The sequence below is a fragment of the Athene noctua genome, chromosome 3, assembly GCF_965140245.1.
Source record: "Athene noctua chromosome 3, bAthNoc1.hap1.1, whole genome shotgun sequence".
NCBI lineage: Eukaryota > Metazoa > Chordata > Aves > Strigiformes > Strigidae > Athene > Athene noctua.
The window spans coordinates 25,276,515-25,297,785 of NC_134039.1; positions in this window are offsets into that span (position 1 = coordinate 25,276,515).

Here is a 21,271-nt window from a genome sequence, read left to right on the forward strand (position 1 = left end):
TCGGAAAACAGGTCAGCAAATCGTATTGTACAATCCTAAATGGTCATTGAAGCAAATAGAATTACATTTGCAACTAGATATGTCAAGCATCCACCAAAAATGCCTCCCATTTATAAAAGCAAGCCAGGAGGGATGGAGAGAGTGATTAAAATCTCGCACTATAAGGTCAAGAAGGGATGTGACAGGGGTTTTAGGGACAGGACTAGGAGTACTAAACAGCATAGACTCAGAAGTAATAATGAACAAGCTGGCATCTGCAACCGGAGAGCTGGTCAAACTAAAACAACCTTTGATATCATCCTTGTTAGCCTTAGGGAATCATGAATGGCTGACATCTAAACTACACCCTGGTCAGGAAAGAACCAATATTAAGGACCATTTGATGATAGTAAAAGGATTGGAAATGATACCAAAAGACGTATCCTGGGCCCTTAGTTGCATTCAGACACAAATGTGGATGCAAATTGTGATTTCCGATATCTTAAGAGAAGGTGAAGAAGGAATCCTTCCAACAGAGATTAGAAAGTAATTTGGGAAAAGGCAGATCCTCAAGAGAGGGTGTTGCTGTCCTGGTGGAAGCTGGTGAATTTTACATATGAAAGTCAGGATGACAAAATAATTGCCTTTGTATTAACAGTTGTAGAAGCTGCCCAACATAGCATATACTCTGTTGCCTCTATAGGACTAAACCATGGAGGAATGATAATCAGTCCCATAGGGCATAGGGGATTGGTATGGAAGCAAGGAGATAAATGGCAAACCATCAACACAGAACTATACATTAATATGGGCCAGCAGGGATACGTTTGTGAAGGGAATGGCATACAGGCCAAAGAGATGTGCTTAGACACACATCAAAAAGTGTCATTTTGAGATACAGTCATCCATAAACAATTACACAGTCATGATATATATAGGAGAAGGCTGCATATGTATTTGTACCCTTTGCACGTGTGCTCATAGATAGCTATCATAGAGTAGAGATAGGAAACTATTCCAATCATTGTGTATGTAATTTCACAAAAATTGAAGGGTGTGATTTTGCCTATACTATTCCAGTACTAACCTCTCAGGTAATAGAATCAGATTATGCCTTAACTCAAAAAAATAGATCCCATCTCTATAGGAATGAATTTGGATAGGATTAAAGAAATGTTGCAACATAAAGACTTACTCTCCATCCTAGAAGATGTAAAAAGGAAAGGAAAAAAAAACATTAGTTGTAGTGAAATATGATACAGAACAAATTCATGAAATTCTAACACAAGTACAGAAGACCACTGATCACCACTGGTAGGATACTCTCCTTGGGTGGTCACCTACAGCTACTGGAATAGTTACTATAGCTCTCCACCCAATTATAGCATTGTTGATAGCAGTAGTGATCCTACTCTCACTATAGCCATATATGTCTGGAATTGGAGACTTACCAGGTGCATACAGGTTATATACGAGGCTCTTCACTTTACTCCGATACCAAAAAACAATAAGGCCCTGAAAACTAGATTTAAACTATAAATATAAGATAATAGGCATAAGTATAAGTGTTAGAGTTAAGAATAAATTTTAGTAAGTAAAACCATTAGTTAGTATAAGGATTATGAGTAAATTTTAGCTAATAAAAGAAGTAAAATAATTTACTACTAGGAAAAGAAAGGGGAGAATTGAAGTGAGAAACTTCAACAAAATAGATGCAGGGCTCTCAGCAGGATAAGCTCTCAGCAGGATGGGCTCTTGAGATAAGGGAGGGGCTGCAACTACTGAGTCCCAAGATAAGGAACGGGGGATTCAATAAATTCTAAATCAACATGCTGAAAAGACCTAATTGGGTGAAGTCACGAGAGGAAGAGGAGGCATCAAGATCAAGACCACCAGGAACCACTGAGCATACGGAATGGGGAGGAACTTGGGGCAGGATTTATGATAATGAATTCTCAAAACTAATTGTAATATCTCTTCCTATTCTCAGGATTATAATGAATATGTAAACATCTTACACTACAGAAAGGAGCTGCTTGTCGCTCCAAGATGTGCACGTTTGTGGAGGAGCGATCCCTCGTGCACCCGGCACTGAATAAACATACCTTCTTTATAACCTTACTGGTTGTAAAGTCATTATTCCGCATGTCATTAGTATTTGAAGTAACATGTTGCTATAAACATATCTTTCACTCACTTCAAGCAGGGCAGATAAAAAATAACAGAATGCTTCTGACTCAGCAAACTATTTAATTACCTTCCAAATATGGAGCATGCAGGTAACTTTGTTAAATTCAGATGGTATTATCCCCTAGCTCTAACAGTAACATTAGGCTTCAATACCTCTCCAAACCAGGATTATTGCTTCTATGGCATCATAAACAGAAAAGATATACAAAATATTCCCTGTAACCAATTTTAAAGAAAATTCGGACAAGTTGAAAAAGAATCAGTCCATCAGTCATTTTTGAACACAGTGACTCACAAACAACTTCTGCCTCAGGAAGGCCCAAAGCAACAGCTTGCCAGAAAGAAGGAAGGTATTCTAGGGAAAGGCTGGCTTGTCCTCTTGCTTTAGCCTTTGCTAAGCATCTGCTACTTGACAACACCAGGCGAGAGTTCCGATATTTATTTTCATTTGAATCATTAAGCATTTTTCTAGCATCTCTGAAGAAATTTATAGTCCATGTACTCTCTCTCCCCACAATTAGAAATTTTTTAAAAACCACCATTAAACACAACTTGTGTTTCAGCAAACAAGTATTTTTCAACAAGACAACCTGCTGAATGTATGCTGACTTGATCTGGCAAAGAAAGCAAAAAAACTGCAGCTCATCTTTCCTCAATCACTCCTGAACCATGGTGGCAGATGCCTCATCATGAATACAACAGAGGCCAAGTAACAATAATCAGCAGGTATTAAAAACAAACAACAGCTGCATTTTTAGGTTTTGTGACTAGCAGGTACAAAGTAGAAACAAAGGGGAAGGGCTGTGAGCTGCTTCCAAAATCGAGCCATCATCCATATGCCTGGATGGTGGAATACAAGAACACAACTTCGCTACTTTTTCTTATCTTCACTATTGCCAAGAGGTAGTAGAAGCATAGGAGGTGATAGACTCAAAGGAAATGTGATTTCTTTCCTTAATGTTTACATGTTCATTCCTATCTTTAACAAATAATTACTTAGCTCAGTCTTTGCTACAGGGGAAAAAAAAAAAAAAAAACAACCAACCAAAAAAACAACAAACCTTCCTATTCCTCAGGGGAGTGCTTTTCAATTATTTCTGCACTTCTTTCTCTGCATGTCTTTCTTTACTTGACCTCTGTTAAGTGACATAAAAGCAAAGAAAATATATTATTGAATGAGCAAATTGACTACAGAAGAGAACTGCTTGAAAGTTAAAGCCTTTTTACCTTGCTCTACAGCCCTCCATAAAACAATATTACGGAAGTCAAATGCAAGTTTAATTTCCTTCCCCCTATACCCTTTAAGTTTACTCCATTCAAAGCTCCAAACTAGGTATTTTTATTCCACATTTCTGCCCTTTCCTCTGTCTTCCATAGGCATCTGATATCCAGGTACCTTCACCCTCAGACTGCAGGAAACCTAGTTTACCCACATAATAGCAGAGCACAGTGCTGGTTTTAAAACAGCAACTACATCCTGCCCAGAAAAAAGCCCAACCCAAACAAACATAAAACAAATCCCCACATTTTTATATTTAAAACAGGTCAGCATGGGTTTATGAAAGGCAAGTCCTGCTTGACAAACCTGATCTCCTTCTACGACAGGGTGACCTGCTTATTGGATGAGGGAAAGGCTGTGGATGTAATTTACCTTGACTTTAGTAATGCCTTTGACACCATTTCCCACAGCATTCTCCCGGCAAAATTGGCTGCTCGTGGCTTGGATGGTCACACATTTTGCTGGGTAAAAAAATGGCTGGATGGCCGGACCCAAAGAGTTGTGGTGAACAGAGTTATATCCAGTTGGTGGCCGGTCACGACTGGTGTCCCCCAGGGCTCAGTTTTGGGGCCACTCCTGTTTAACATCTTTATTGATGATCTAGACGAGGGGATCAAGTGCACCCTCAGTCAGTTTGCAGATGACACCCAGTTGGGTGGGAGTGTTGATCTGCTCGAGGGTAGGGAGGCTCTGCAGAGAGACCTGGACAGGCTGGAGCCATGGGCTGAGGCCAACTGGAGGAGTTTCAATAAGGCCAAATGCCGGGGGCTGCACTTGGGCCACAACAACCCCCAGCAGCGCTACAGGCTTGGGGAGGAGTGGCTGGAGAGCTGCCAGTCAGAGAGGGACCTGGGGGGTGTTGATTGACAGCCGGCTGAACAGGAGCCAGCAGTGTGCCCAGGTGGCCAAGGCGGCCAATGGCATCCTGGCTTGTGTCAGCAATAGCGTGGCCAGCAGGGACAGGGAAGGGATCTTACCCCTGTACTCTGCACGGGTGAGGCCACACCTCGATTCCTGTGTTCAATTTTAGGCCCCTTGCTACAAAAAGGACATTGAATTACTCGAGCGTGTCCAGAGAAGGGCAGCGAAGCTGGTGCAGGGTCTGGAGCACAGGTCGTACAGGGAGCGGCTGAGGGAACTGGGGGTGTTTAGTCTGGAGAAGAGGAGGCTGAGGGGAGACCTCATCGCCCTCTACAGCTACCTGAAAAGAGGTTGCAGAGAGCTAGGGATGAGCCTTTTTACCACGTAATAAGGAATAGAACAAGAGGTAATGGCCTCAAGTTGCGCCAGGGAAAGTTTAGACTGGATATTAGGAAGCATTTCTTTACAGAAGGGGTTGTTGGGCGTTGAAATGGGCTGCCCAGGGAGGTGGCAGAGTCCCCATCCCTGGAGGTGTTTAGGAGTCGGGTTGACATAGTGCTGAGGGATATGGTGTAGTTGGGAACTGTTAATGTTGGGTTGATGGTTGGACTGGATGATCTTCAAGGTCTTTTCCAACCTAGACAATTCTGTGATTCTGTGGTGTGTGTATAGCTACTAACACAGGATACAGGCTTCAGGAGCTGTTTGAAAACATGTATTTTTTGTTGCTGCCAAGAACACTACTAGAATAGAAGAATTCAGTCCAGCTGGGAAGCTACTTGAGGAAAATCCCAGAAGAATTATTGCTGCTGGACTTGTGGGTACTTCATACTTCTTGAGTCAAAGACAGACAGACACAATTCTGTTTAAAATACAATTTTATGTTTGTATTTCCTTAACCTATTGAGGCTTCACATTTTCTTACTCTCCCACCCTTACCCCTCTTCTACTTCAAATGCTTTCCTTACGTCAGACACCTAGCTGAGACACTTGACATATACACCTCTCCCGCAAAGCCTTTTCTGGTGCTATTGCCCCCAGCACAGAGCATCTTTCTTTTGAGACCTGAGATGGCCTGAATGAAGCTGGAAACTTATCTCTAGCAGAAGACCCGCAGTAGCAGAGCTTCTCTTCTTCTCTGGGCAAGTGTCCTTGGAGAGCTGCAGATAATTCATTGTTTTCCTGCCTTTTTGGTTTAGTTATTTGGTTCTGTTGCTGTAGCCCAACTGTCCCCCTGGGGAGTCTGGATGCTCAGGGGATTTGCGTTGCCCTCTTCCACACTGAAGCACAGACTCAACCATAGCTCAGCTCAGTAGCAACAGCAAGTCCTTAGCACCAGCAGCTGTACTGGAGCCGTTATGAAGGAGCAGGTAGTCAGGATTGTTGATATATATCAGAACAAGCCTTTAAAAATGATACCCATTAGTGGTTTTGCTAGTGGCCCCAGCAAGGCTAAGGATTAAACAAGAATCAGCAGCAGTCTGGTCCCACAGGAGGCCACCCCGCAGATCAGGATTGAGCTGGAGCAGAGAGGAGGCCTCCGGTATTCATGCCTGGCTGCAGATTTAACAGGTCTTCAGAGCTGTCAACAGATCACCTTTCAGTAGCACTAAACCCACAGATATGCTACTTTAGTGCAGCAATTGGGAGCATGCAATGAGAAGGTAAGGGCTCTAAGGGAATTCCCAACCAATAGCATTTCTAGGGTGGGCTGAAAACTGATCCAAAAATCCTGTCACAAAAAAGAGCAGCCTCAGTGCTGTTTTAAATTGCAGAAACTCTCACTCCTGAAAACTGCACAAGCATGTTCTTGTTTGGATTCACCTTCTCCCCTCATTCTTCAGGCCTAATATGGAAGACTCCCACAGAAGTGAATAAAAATGCATGAGTGGAAAGAGGTTCTCAATGCAGGCCTCAGCAGCTACAGAGCATGTACCATTTGATCAGACAACTATCAGTTTGCCAGCCTGTAGCTTCCAAAGTACGTTATAAGTGTGCCCAAAAAAGAATGTTATCATAGAGAGACAAGGCATCACTTATTGCTCAGACAGCTCTCCCTCTCACCCTTGTGAAGATTTAGTTATGGACTGCACCTTCATGCCACCTGTTACAAAATGGCATTGGCCACTTTGCACTCTTTAGTCTAAATATACTACCCACAGAGATACTCCATACATAGAGCCTGACTCCCTTCACATTAACAAGTCAAGAATAATTTTAATCGTAACAAGGAAGAGTAATTTCAGTGTAAAGCAACTGCAGACAGGAACAGAATAATTTTTCCTTTCAACCTGTATTACTCGTTTTAGAAATAACGTACTTTCTAGTGTCTTAGTTTTAACAACTGATTAACTGATTTATAAAAAAATTAATGAGTATTTATTAGAAAGTCAGTAAATGAGACTATCAGTAACATCCTTATAAAAATCTCTAAATCACATTGTAATAAACTATGGTAACTAATTTGCTAAGTTAAGCAAGGCGGGTGCTGTAATAAACTATTGTAACTAATTTGCTAGGCTGGGGAAGGCGGGTAGGTACACTTGAATGATCTGTAAATGTTAAACAATTAAATGTAAAGTGGGCCATTCGGATAGGAACAATGTAACCGTGTCTCAGAAACCCCACCTAGAGCTGACATGTAACTGCTGTTTGAAGAAAAGCCCGCCAAAAGGATGAGATCATGAGGCTTTTAAAAGATCCAATAGGAGAAAAGCGCGCCAGGAGACCAAGGCTTCGAGACTTTCAACAGACCCAATAGGAGGAGGACATTGACCCCAGCAACCCAAATGACCAATGGAAAAGAGCAGGACAACTATCTGACGGGAGGAGACTGGTTAAAGACGATGGCACAAGAGTATAAAAACCGCTGCTTTTTGGAACTCGGGGTGCGTGTGGCAGAGCTGCGGCTCTCCATGCACCCAGCGCTGCTTTGCCTATTGCTTCCCACCCTAAATTGATTGAACCCAAATAAAATTATCTATTTTTATAAAAATTGGCTTTGTCTGATTATAACAACATAATCATCTTTTAAAGACCTTAACACACGGTATTCCTCTACTAATTTACAAATGTAATTACTACATTACATTACCAAGTCCTTAGAAATATCTCCCTTTTCTTTGAGACAGATTTAATCATTCTGTGATTTCCTTTCACTCAAATGCACAAGTGCCCTGGGAAGCATTCTTATATTCTTACACTACTTGGTTTATAATTTTACACTTTATCTAGCTAAATGGTCTTTCCATGGATTATTAGTTTCTCATCAAGTCTGTTTCCAAAAAAAACCAAAGAGTCTGTTCCTGCCTGCCATGTCAAATGAACGAGTAGTGTTGACCACCATTTCTCAGTCTTTCAGACATGACAAGTCACCTCTGGCTCAGCAGCCTGGCTTTGGCCGGGGAGCAGGGGAAAAGAAGAACTAGCTGCAAACACCAATTGCTAAACTGACCCTCTCCCAGCCCCCCATGGGTGCCGAATTCCTGCCATTTATTAAATGCTCTTAGCAATTCTCAGGCCTGTTTACACATTTTCAGCCAGTAATTAAAACCTGTTCTCACCCCTTTTACCCTGAAACAAATGAACTACTGCAGACCTCTAGAAGAGCAGCCACATGATTCAGTGGCACAAAGCTGGCTGAAGAAGTTTGTGCTTTTTCCCTTATCCAGCCTCACAAACTCATACTGTTCCAGCTACTGATTCTTACCCCTATGCTTACTGTTTCCAAAACTGACAAATAACTCAGTTCAAAAAGAAGCCCAAGACACTCCAAATATCTTTAACAGTATAGTATCAAACTGTCACACTGTAAAAAAACAAGAGATCAGTAACATGCCACGTAGGGCCAGGAACAACACTACAAAACTACAGCAGCTAGTGCTGTACCTGTGGCCAAACAACCTGGGACCTCTGAATCACTTCAGAACTGAGCAGAGGTCAAGATCCACCATTTGGGACATACTAGCTTAGGTTCAACAGTACTGTCAGGGCCATCATTCTTCCTCCGCACCCACTCACTCCCTAATGAGACCATCCAAGGTCCTAACAAGTTTATGGCAGACATATAAACATCTGCCTGAGGGGATGTTACTGATTGTTACTGATTTGTTATTAATTTCAGCTGATTTTAATGTTTTTTTGGTGATTTTGATAATGAATGATTAGGCCTAATCAATTAAATGGAATTTTACAGGAGTATCGTTTTTTAAAAAAGATAGTAGTATAATGTTTTAAGAAGTTCTGGAAATACTGTATTTAGTTTAGAGTAACCATACAACCAGTTATGCTGCTAAAAAGTCCTTTGTAAATTCCCAGGCTAAGGCCACATAGGCTAGTAATAATTATTAAGTAGATTTCTTGTCAAAGAATAAGACTCATGAGGAGGTACCATTGTTACACTGTTTGGTAAGGACATTTTATCTCCCTGTAGACCAGGTATTTGAAAAAAAAATTTGTGAAAGGGCCCCAAAGCATGTTAAAATTGCAATGTGAGCCAAAGTCCTTGAGTCAAGGGCATTGGAGGGTCTTTCTTTTAGGTCAGTGGTCCATGGTGGTCACACAAGCAGCCCCCGACTCATTTCAGGACTTGAGTGCACATGACTGGAAAGAGGTGGGAATAAGAAAATGAGTTACAGGAATTATCATATTTAAGGATGAGAACTTGATTAATATGTATTACTGTATCCTATATAATCAGCATGTTACATGAGATAGGTGTGCATTGTTGGTGAGAGGACTCCCCTACAAACTAGGGCATTAACAAAGGAGCGTCTGCTTATCTACATCACACTGGTGTCAATAAGTTCTTTTATCACATTTTGGCAACAGGGTCACAACTCACTGCTTATGTTACACACTATGATCAAGCCAAACAGCCCACTGCAGACTGCAGTGCTCTGTGTAATAAACTATTGTAACTAATTTGCTAGGTTGGGCAGGGTGGGTACGATACACTTGAATGATCCGCAAATATTAAACCATAAAAATGTAAAGTGTGCCATTTGGTTGGACAATGTAACCGTGTCTCAGAAACCCCACCTAGAGCTAATATGTAACTGCTGTTTGAAGAAAAGCCCACCAAAAAGATGAGATCATGAGGCTTTTAAAAGATCCAATAGGAGAAAAGTGCGCCAGGAAACCAAGGCTTCGAGACTTTCGAAAGACCCAATATGAGGAGGACACGCACCCAAGCAACTCATATGACCCAATGGAAAAGAGCAGGACAACTATCTGACGGGAGGAGATTGGTTAAAGATGATGGCACAAGAGTATAAAAAACGCTACTTTTTGGAACTCGGTGTGCGTGTGGCAGAGTTGCGGCTCTCCATGCACCCAGCGCTGCTTTGCCTATTGCTTCCCGCCCTAAATCGACTGAACCCAAATAAAACTATATATTTTTACAAAAATTGGCTTTGATTATAACATCTGGAATGCTCAAAACACCACTGCAACTGTTCATTGAATGAGCAGTTCCCAAGACACCTACATACACATCCATTTTTCTCATTCTCACTGCTTTCCTCCTATGTAAGCAGCAAACATCCATTTGACAACTTGTCATCTCTGCAGTTGATCACAACATGCATTCAGTAAGCACACACTCTGTTCCTGTAGGGATATAAGAATTTGCTGTTAGTCTGGAAATTGGTGAAACACACTTTTCTTGTAAGAAATCCCTCCTGCAGCATTAAAACTGCTGACTGTTGCTATGGGGGAGCTGCTATTTACTTGGGAGCATAATTCACTCTACAGTAAGCTCAACAGACAAGTTCTGTCAATTGAAGTGGCCTATGGATCAGAACGCTTGTTCCCTATTGTAAGTGCATTGCCATTTCCACAGTGAGCTCTTATTATTACTGCAGATGCCAGTGTCATTAACTAGGCTCAAGAGATAAACTGCACCTAACCTGCTGAACTTCATAACCATAGAATTACAAACCTAGAGAAACAGGAATTCAGATGTTACAAAACTAAGCGTCAACAGTCCTGGCAGAGTTGCTATTGCAAGTCTCTTACACTCTCAAAGACGAGACAAGGAGAAGAGTGACACACAAAAGGAAGTATTCATTTTCTCCTCCTGAGTGAGTGAGCAGACCAACAGCTACAGGAAACACCAAGGGGCCTGTTCCACAGGCTGGAGAGGGGACATTCAAGAGACAATACCCTTCAGCCAGCTGCAAGGAGACTAGATCATCCCACCAGCCTTTACATGTTTCTTTTAAGTCTTCAGGCACCAATTCATGCTTATAACAGAGCATTAAAAGCCCGGACCTTGTCTGAATCTTTAGAAAATAAACACTTTCTCCTCTTTGAAGAGCTGGGTGTTAGTGGAGAATGACAACACACATACAAAAGTATTCATCACAGTTGATCAGTGTTTTAGGAAAGCCATATAATATAAGCATCTGTAAATGTTTTAATAAGGATTCTTTTACACTGAAAAAAATATTAGGGGTTTTTTTGTTGTTGTTTTTTTGGTTTTTTTTTTAATCCAGAGTAATGTTTGAAGTGTTCTGATCTTACCAGGGAAACTGTTGACTTTGGGAGTTAATAGCTAATATAATATTAAGTATACATTTGCAGCTCATCAGAAGGAGCACACCCACTGATCAGAAACATCATGTAAAAGAAGAGCTGTTGATGAACTGTCATAATTTACCTCCTCAAATTTCCTCACTGACGCACAACATGAGAGCCCCTGCAAAGAGAGCCAAGGCTGCTTCCCCCAAATCAAATAGGAAAGAGGAATTTTATTTCTGAGGAACCTAACCAACTCGGGAACATAAAACTTGCAGACTATCCCCCCAGGGTGGAATTCATTTTACCCATGCCAGAGCTTTGCACCCTGGGTTCCCCCTTCATAGTTAAGAAAGGGAATTAAGTGCTATCGCATGCAGTTCATCTCACCTGAATATACATGACAGGAGATCAGATTAATTTCACCTTGCAACACACCTTTGAAATTGCCATTCAAAAAGTAACAGGTTATAGTGGGAAGAGAAATGGGACTAGAACTTGTTTTCCAAACTAAATTTTTCACTAGACAGACCACTGTGAATTTCACATGGCTGCAGTGGCCAGAAGTAAAGCAGTCCTTAGCATGTTTTATACTAAAGATACATCTATAACTAGCTCAGTAGATGTGCTACAGCAATAACTAATAGATGTTATACATGTTTCAAATACACACAACTTGTAGAGCTGGCCAGAGAATAAGAGTTCCATCAATCACAACTTTTGACATTTTGGTATCTGTTATGCTTTCATGTTGGAAACCAAACAAGAGCCTGCGATAAATTATTACATAAAAGTATGTGAAATATCCATTTATTAATAGATTGGTTGATTTTTGCAGTTCAGGCCCCAGCACACCCTCTGGATTCAAGAACCTTTCCATTGGAAATTTCATAAAAGCAGTAAAGGGTGGTTTTTTTTTTCCTTAGTAGAAAAAAGCATTACAGAAACTATCATCCCATCGGTAAGATGTTACTAAAAAACAGAAGTACTGACATTCCTCTTGGGAAAACACAACAACAACAACAACAAAAAACCCACTAAAAATTATTAAAGTAGTTTAAAAGAAGATTTTATATAAGTGAGTCAAATATGGTTTTCATCTACCAACATGTTAATACGTGAAAAAGCAAGAAGTCTGTTGAAATGATGCCAGTTCTATGGATCTTCAGAGCCTGTAATGAGAGTGGGGTAATGATGGTCATGGCAGTTCTTACTCTTACACACACACACACTGCACTGAGGTAAGTAAGTTAAGATTATACATAGTCAAAAAAACCCCAACAACCCAAAACACAAGTGGATGAAAGCTTTGAACAGGCACACAAATCATAACCTGACATGGTAAATAACAATTTTGGTGCTATTAGCAGAAGAGCATTCTGATCTATTCCCTCCCACCCATCCCCTAATAAACATTCCTTCAAATCACAAGGATTCATTAATCTATTAAGACATTATGACCATTATGCATTTACAGCATGTAGGTTGCATAGGCTGATTAATTTATCATTCAATAGCTGTTTCTACAGCAGTTCAAAAAAAAAGTTTTAGTTTGATTTTCTTGGGTCATGAGCTTTGTTTCATAAGGAAATTAAGCTTAAGCATCTTATTAACACATGAGCATGTGTGGATGGGTATGCACACACACAGAGTCCCCCTCACCTCCAATAGCTTTTGAACTTACTGACTAATTTCAAACAGGTTTTATAGAGCTGCCAAAATTAAGCTCAGGACCCAGACAAAGAGGAAAAAAGCAAAATTAACACCTGACTGAAGGAAAGGCTACAATTAGTCACCAGAGGATCAGCTCAGAGGTGCGTGACAAGAAATAAGACTTTGTAAGCTCTACCGCTGTCTCCCATATGGAAGTTATGACTGAGGATATTTGAGAGACATGATGAGTTCCTTATAGACAAGCCCAGAGGTATTTAAAGCACTCATTTCAGACAATTTTGCATTTGTGAATCCTTGTACTTTTTCCAGTGGAAGTGCAAATCTGTTTAGGGCACTTAAGCCTGTTGATAATTATTTTTTATGGCCTATCAGAAGGAGTCCCTGGATCCTCCAAGACTGAAATACTTCAAGTTGTAAAATGACTTATCTCAAGACTTCTTGTATCTGTAATTTGGGGATAGAAGTTTCAGGAAAATTCAAGGAGATTTGTGTTGAACTAGAAATATGGCTGAGCAGCCTCTTTAATAGTGTTTCAGCATTTCTGATCATGGCTGAAACAATAAGAATGACAGCAGAAAGTAACCTTAGCTTTGGTTCATATCCAGCATAATTTTTCAGAGAAGATTTAAGCCTACTTTTTAATAGGTATTTTCAATGAAAACCCTTTCCTGTCTCTGGGTAGAGGTCTTCTAGTCCGCTGTTGTGGGATAGGTTACAGCAAAGGCTTAGTTTCACAACCTCTTCCTCTCTTCCCCATCCCAAAAGGGTCTGGTAAGCTTGGTCTTAAGACTTCAGCCCAACTCTATGCAGTAGCACACTCCTTCATACACAGACAGCCTTAATGAGAATTTTTCCTTAAAAAAGCTGAAACTCATACTTTGATTCCTTATATTTTTATTAAGCTATAAACAGAAGAATATACAGATTCATTTGGGCAGCATTTCAAAACATTTAACATTGTTATTTGTTTGTCAGATACTCTCACATAGATTTCCTTATTAAGGTTCTTTTGAAGAGAAATAAAATTTGAAATGAGGATGCATCTATTAACTTTCAGAGACATTACTTATTTGATAGCAGAATTAATGTTTTGCTAATCAGCTGCTAGCATAGGGAATTGAAGAGAAATCCATGAAAATGTGACAAGAATAGAACAAGAGACACATGGCTTAGAATAATATAACACCTTTCTTGGACCTTCTCAGACTTTCTCAAAATTTGTGTACTTTGGAAGAGCAAGACATATTCAGAACTTCTGTTTGCATGAGTGGCTCATTTCAGTGGGCCACAACACTTACAAAAATTTATCAGAAGGAATATAAACAGATCAGCCAATTACTCCTATTATCCTTCCGGTTTGTTTCTCACACACACATACACTTCATTGGCATATTACTTTCACTGTTTTTTGACTAATACATTTTTGGTGCCATTTTTCAGAAAGCAGGCTGTTGATTAGGAAGAAAATTGTAATTATGTTTTATCTTGAAAAAGGGAACTACAAGCTATGCATGTTGACTAGTTACTGGTTTTTTATATTAAAAAAAAAAAAAAAAAAAAAAGCCCATCAACTCTACACTGTATTAACAGAATTCTGTCTCTCAGAGCCCTGAGGGCACCTATGGCCTTAATGGCCCTGGCCAGCCTCTCCTGGGACCCCATACTCACCCCCTGCCCTTGGGCCCTATTGCAGGTCAGCCCTAAGGGTTCAGTCCTTGCTGGTGGTGGCATGCCTGTGCCTAGCCCCATCCTAGCTCCCTGACAGGTCCTCCCAAAAAGCTCCAAGCCTATGCTGTAGGTAGCCTTATTTCCAGTCTTGTTTCTGACCCTGTATGCTGGATAATTCTTGAACCAACACTCTAGGTAGCTTCATCTCTGGTCTGGTCTCCTGCTGTTCCTGACTGGACTCTCCTGGACATATCCCAGACCTGACTCATCATCTCACCTTGTTTAGGTCTGTCAATGGAGCCTGCCACTGTCACCAGGTACCATAACCCTGGGCTCTGGGAAAAGAGGGCCTTGCACGGCCTGTGCTGGTGTCACTTTGGTCACAACTCATCACCCCCATGTAGGGTAGCCCCTATCAGGCTGCTCCATTACATTAGGTTGAGACAAAACCACAAGAGTTTTTGTTCTGACCTAAACTGAATAACATGGTCATGTACAATATCTAAAGAGAAACACCTTTCCTGTCAATCTACTTGCATGCTATGTATGGACAATCCATCCTGCTTGGCCACAGCTAGTCAAAGCAAGGCAAACACTGCTCATTCCAACACGTAAGAGAAGAGATCAAAGTCTTGCTTCAAAAGACTTAACTGCTGCTTTCAAAGGCTTACAGTGAGGAAACACTGCACACAGAGAGCCAGGTAGAACATAGGCTACGGAAGTTCAGACCAGAATTTTACCCACTGACTGCTATCACTACTTATGGATAAGTGAACTGGACAAACTGAGATAACAGAAAGCCCAGCATACCTGGAACTAACAGAACAGAAAAAAAATTAGAGGAAAAAAGAGGAGCTGATGTCTCAAATATCTTGAGATAGTCAATTATTCATATGCACTAATGGAGAGGACAAATAGCAATATTTCCAGTTCAGCATCAGCACATACTTAAGGTCCTGTGAAAAAACACTAGAGGTGTGAAACAGCTGTCAGGCATATTGTGAAAAGGCAAGATTAAATACCCTTCTCACCCAGCAGTCTTAGTCTAAGGATAGCAATCATGAGTCAGTCATTCAAAGCAAGATGTCTTATTCCAGGAAACTGACCTTAAAAAAAGACAAAGATAGTTTGGAAATACATACAGACAAATCCACATGAACAATCTACCCACAAATGGATATTATATAATCTATAGACTATACATATACAAACAGACTGTTCTAAGACACAGTGTGTGGGGCTGGGAGCATATCCTCCTATTCTGTCTTCTCCAAATGAGAAAGTGAGGATCTCACTAACATGGGAAATGGAGAGGAAGGAAACCTCCTCATACCTAATCACAAAGGGCAAGTCCAAGAAAAGTAGGGGTTTATTTACAGTCTTCTAGAGTCCCTGCCTATCAGATGGTCCTTTAGGGTTCCTTGGTGTGGCACAATTTAGAGCAGCATTAAGACTCACCAGAGCTGGGCTGACTCCACAGCAGGAAGGAACCAGGAAATTGTGCCATGTGCCAACAAGATGAGACCACACTGTATCAGGTGTGGATGAGCTCATTTTCTGCAGAAGATGACATTAAGAAGAGAGCTGTGTTTTTTTTCAGAGGTCCTGGAAGGAAGAAGGATGTTACTTTTTAGGAGAAAAAAAACAACCAAAATAATCCTGGGAAGTACCCCTAGGAGGTTATACTAGATAGATGCCTAACTAACTACCTTTTGTTCTTCTGAAAATACCTTCCTCCTCCCATAGCAAACAAATCAGGACCCTATATTGCCATTCAAAGTTAAACATGGGTCCTATTGACTCTAGGGAGGCGAGGATTTGAGCCTCTTTGTTTTCATAAAGCAAAACATACATGCTTTCAGAAATCACTGTCTTCTGATTCATTTCCTACGGCATTTTATTGTTAAATTATTTAAACAAAATGTTCAGTTTTCTCCTCTTCCTCCCCCTCTCCTTCAGGGCCACTTTTCTCCCCAGCTAGGAGAAAATCTAACTTTCTTAATAAGCTGTTACTGTAGCTGCTAGCCTAAAGGGAGAAACCCCCCCCCCCCACTGTGAACCCTGAAAATACTGTGTATTAGGGCTTGTAAAGTAGACAAATGAAAGCAGGAACACATGTTATACATTAGAGGCTCAAATTTTGATGGTAGGCTGCTGCAGCCTACTCTTGAATTAATTTCACCCCTGCTTTATTGGCTTCTCAAGTTTTCTGAACTTTACCCATTAAATTTGGGGTTGTATCACTCAGATTCTGAAGGTTTCCTTCGAGGTGGACAGAGAGAGCTTCTGACCACATGAGCCCCACTCATCTACTGGGATCTCTAGCATTTTAAGAGATGAGATATGAATTGAGACAGTCTTAGGAACAGACTGTTAAAAAAGTAGTCAAACATAACCATATAGCATTTATTACTACAAAAAGAAAAAAAAAAATGCACTGAGGTTCTGTAGCCATGCATCTGCTTAAAGAAACCAATTATCTGATTGCTAAGCCTGGTTTTAAGGAGTAACCTATGTTGTAATCAGACAAAGCCAATTTTTATAAAAATATATAATTTAATTTGGGTTCAATCAATTTAGGGTGGGAAGCAATAGGCAAAGCAGCGCTGGGTGCATGGAGAGCCGCAGCTCTGCCACACACACCCTGAGTTCCAAAAAGCAGCGGTTTTTATACTCTTGTGCCATCGTCTTTAACCAGTCTCCTCCCGTCAGATAGTTGTCCTGCTCTTTTCCATTGGTCATTTGGGTTGCTGGGGTGCGTGTCCTCCTCCTATTGGGTCTGTTGAAAGTCTCGAAGCCTTGGTCTCCTGGCGCGCTTTTCTCCTATTGGATCTTTTAAAAGCCTCATGATCTCATCCTTTTGGCGGGCTTTTCTTCAAACAGCAGTTACATGTCAGCTCTAGGTGGGGTTTCTGAGACACGGTTACATTGTTCCAATCCGAATGGCCCACTTTACATTTAATTGTTTAACATTTACAGATCATTCAAGTGTACCTACCCACCTTGCCCAGCCTAGCAAATTAGTTACCATAGTTTATTACACCTATAACATGCTTCTTATTAGACTCAATTACAAACTGCTGTGGGCAAAAGGGCAGGAAGACAAAAAAAAAAAAACAAAAAAAAAACAAAAAAACCCAAAAAACCTAGCCACAAATGTAGTATTTACTATACGTTTTACGTCAACAGAAGAAAAATATTTCAGTTGCAACCTACTGCTTCCCAAGGACTAAAGAGATACATTAAAAGTAATGTAAATCTCTTCAGCTAATCGCCTGCAAAAGTCAGTGGTAGGATTTAAACCCAAATAATGAAAACATGCCTTAAAAATGCTTTTATCATCATGGCCAGCTTCCACACAGCTCGGTCCTGTGCAGCATCTCTTGCTTTTCAGAGTAAGGGATGGCTTGTCACCACACACATGCCACGCCACATTAGCTTTCATAAGTTGATGTTTTTAAAAACAATGGAAGATGATCTCACATAGCACAACATTGTCTTGGTGCAGAGCTGCAAATTACAGGACAAGCCCACGGTCTTCTTTTAATAATACATTGTGATAATACATGAGGGAAAAAAAAGACCACCAAAAAAAGGAAATTTGTGATTTAATTCAAAACCAAAAAAGTAGGGAAAAAATATTAGGAGTTCTTAAATAACATTTCATTCATGTAAAAGCATCTTTATATATGCAACAATACCAGATATTAATACTGCAAGAATTACCTTTTAATAACAAGTTCCAGATATCTGTTTTACATTGAAATGTACTTATTGTTGCTGAAGAGATTAAATTCTACTCCACTGAAAAGCAATTTTATTCATTATTATCACACATAAATACATATGATATGAATTATATCAAGTAGCTGGGTCAAGTGAATCATTGCTCTTTCTAGCTGCCTCAAAGATTTAGTTGGGGCTAAACTACTGGTAATAGTTTATGCTTCAGATGAAATCACTCTTCTGGAGTGATAGTGTTGCGGATGAAAGTATTGACACGGTAATGATTTAGTAAAAATAATCTAGATTTATTAATAACTAACAACTATTTGTCAATACAAAATAACTCAGAAAAGCGACTTATTCAGATTCTAAAATGACAAGATTCACTCTAACTTACTTAACGGTACCTTAATTTATACATATATATACATGCGCATACACAAAACAGACATATACATACAGAAACAAAGGTATTTGGATACAGTAAAATGAACACAAAAGGGACAAACACACAGGAACAAGGACAAGGGTACATACCCCCACACACACCAATAAACAGGTGAAATAGAAGCTAGCTCAAATTTCCCTCTCTAGTTTAGAGCAAATACTCACAATGCCTTGGCATTCCTCAACAGGCAATAATTGAGACTTGAGAAGGTGGACTTCGCCCTGGTCTTCCATCTGGAGCAGACAACACCTTAAGGGTTTTGGTACCTGAGAGGCGTCCCAGCTCAGGGGAGATGCTGATCACAGGCCCGCTGGGATCCAGGAGAGCTCAAAGGATCTCTCTGGTGGTCACAGTTTATAGGGTCCAAGATAACTGACTTTTGCCAAATACTATCTGGTGCCTTCCGGCAGTTGCACAAGAATTTGAATAACATGCAACGCTATTGTTGTTCCATCTGACCACATGCCAGGCACAGGTGTGTCAGGCCATCACGAGATGATGGGCCATTATAACCCTTTCTGAGCAATCAGAGGGGCACAGGAGCCAGGCTCGTTAAGGTTATCAGTCCTTATCTCCACATATTGGTGTATGGCTAGGGGGAATGTGGATGGAATCGCACCTCACACCAATCAGCCCAACAAGGAGGGCAGGGAGGGATAAGAATTGCACCACCACAGATAGTAAGCACTAGAGAGATTCAGATGGCCTAAACATTCTGTGTACAATGTTAGAAGCTAATCCCATCTCTGTGAGGGAGGAGCAAGGGAGAAATAGCAGTCAGCATTAGAGAGAGAGGACATGCTCAAACTCCCTGGCTGATGAGATTCACAGAGTTCTAACATGTGCAGGACTGTTACATCATACACATTGTTCTGGTTCCAGCAGTCTGCTTAATGCATCAAATAAAGCTTCTGTGGGGAAAAGGAGGCAGAAGAGCGAGCAAACTCCTCATCAGCATAACCTCAGTTAAAGCTGCAGCCAAGTCTGTGAGGTTTGGATCCAGATCACCTCTTCCCAGCATCCAGATCTAGAGACGTACTTACTGCCATTACAGAAGGAGGGGCCAACAGGGGCAATAAATACATAAATATCAAGCTTCAGCTGTGACCATCTCCCTCACGCACAAAACCTAATGTGGTTTGATCTGTGTCCATCTCTCCCTGGTACAAGAACTGTCCAGCCAGTAGCAGAGGAAGGTACTGAAGATCTTCAGGAAGATCAACAGAGATCTTCCCCTTCATGCCAGGGGAAACACTTCTTGGCCTTGGGCATTTCCTCCCCACATTAATTCGCCTCATTCATGCTTGAAAATAAAAAGACAAAAAAGCAATAATCATTCAGTAACAACAATATCAATTCACCAGGGGAAACAACAAAGGCAGAGGAACACAGGGAGGAAATGTTTACATATGCATAGGAACAGCCAAGAAAATCAACTACTGAAAAAGACAGAAAATAAGAAAATCCCATCCTCCCTACTCACCCCCCACCTCCAGCTGCAAACCAGCCAGGACTTTGTGTCAACCTGGTGTAGGTGCCAAAACTTCCTACAGGCAGCCATCCAGTTGGCATGGGGTTTTTGCTCCCCCCAGGCAGAGGGAAAGCAGGCAGCTGCCTTGAGCAGCAGAATAGCATGGATAGTTTAAATCACCATGTTTTGGTTAATCAACCTTGTTTTGCTTGTGGTCCACTGGGCACACTGCTAATAGCTGCCACAGTGGAAACCATCCCAGTGCACAAAGCTGCTCTTCCCGAGACAGGGCTGAGCAGAAGGCAGGGCAGGCAGAGGAACAGGAAGCACTGTAAGTGCCAGCCAGCAGGCTGTCCTTCTGCACCAGCCGCCAGAGGTGGTGACAGCAAGCTCCTACCTCCCTCACATCTTCAAGCACACACGCCATCCAAGTGCTGCCCTAAGCCTCATGGAAGAGGCAGCCAATTCAGAGCCTGTCCCTAAATACCCTCCTCTAAAGGGATTTTGTTTCTGACACTGAGAGCCTTTCATTTCTCGTTGCTCCTTCCTACTCCAGGGGTTTTATCATACTCTTCATTAGAGTAAGCACCTTGGATTTCGAGTGCCCCACACTAGGCGATACTGCTGTACAGTCATTCAAGGGTGGTGGCAACAACAGCCTTCTAGTAGCAAGTCATCTGTAGCTGGCAACAGCTTTATAAATAGACCCAGGTGTTACTGATTTACCAATAAGTTGAAATAATTGTGTGTAATTTAATAGAAATACAGAAGCATAAGAAATAGTGTAGTATAATTTGTTCACATTTATTGCATTTTGCACCAGCAACCAACTGCTACTTTAAAATCCCCTGTACAGTCCTGTACCAAGGCTGAAGGGAGTGGTCGTAATTAGCTAGTGGAAACAGTTAGGACGTAAGTAACAAAGCACAAGATGATTTGTAAACTGATTTATGATGCATACATAGGACTAGAAGAATGCAAGTAGTTGTCAAGGTCCAGGATTAATGGGAACTGAGGGAAGTGACCGTAACAACCTGCAAGTACCTGCCAAGAAACCGTGAACTTTAACAAAAGGTAATTCTGGCAGGGGGAGATCGCGACCACTGACTCATGGGCCACCTACTCACATTACACCCCAGAGCCATTTCTAGACATTTCTAACCTTTACTGTGCAGAATCAGAAATAGGAGGAGAATGTGTTAATAATTTATTGGAGATTGTATGTTTATGCATGAATAATTAATGAATATGTATAAGTAAGTTCTATATAAGGTGTATGATTCTGGTGCTTGGTGTGTGTTGTTGGTGAGACGGCTCCCCTGCGCACCCAGCCGTTAATAAAGAAGTGTCTGCTTATCTACATCACATTGGTGTCAATAAGTTTTTATCCCGGTTTTCGGTGACACAGGAACCAGTACTGGCTGAGCTAAAACAAAACCCCAGCTGCCGTCAACTC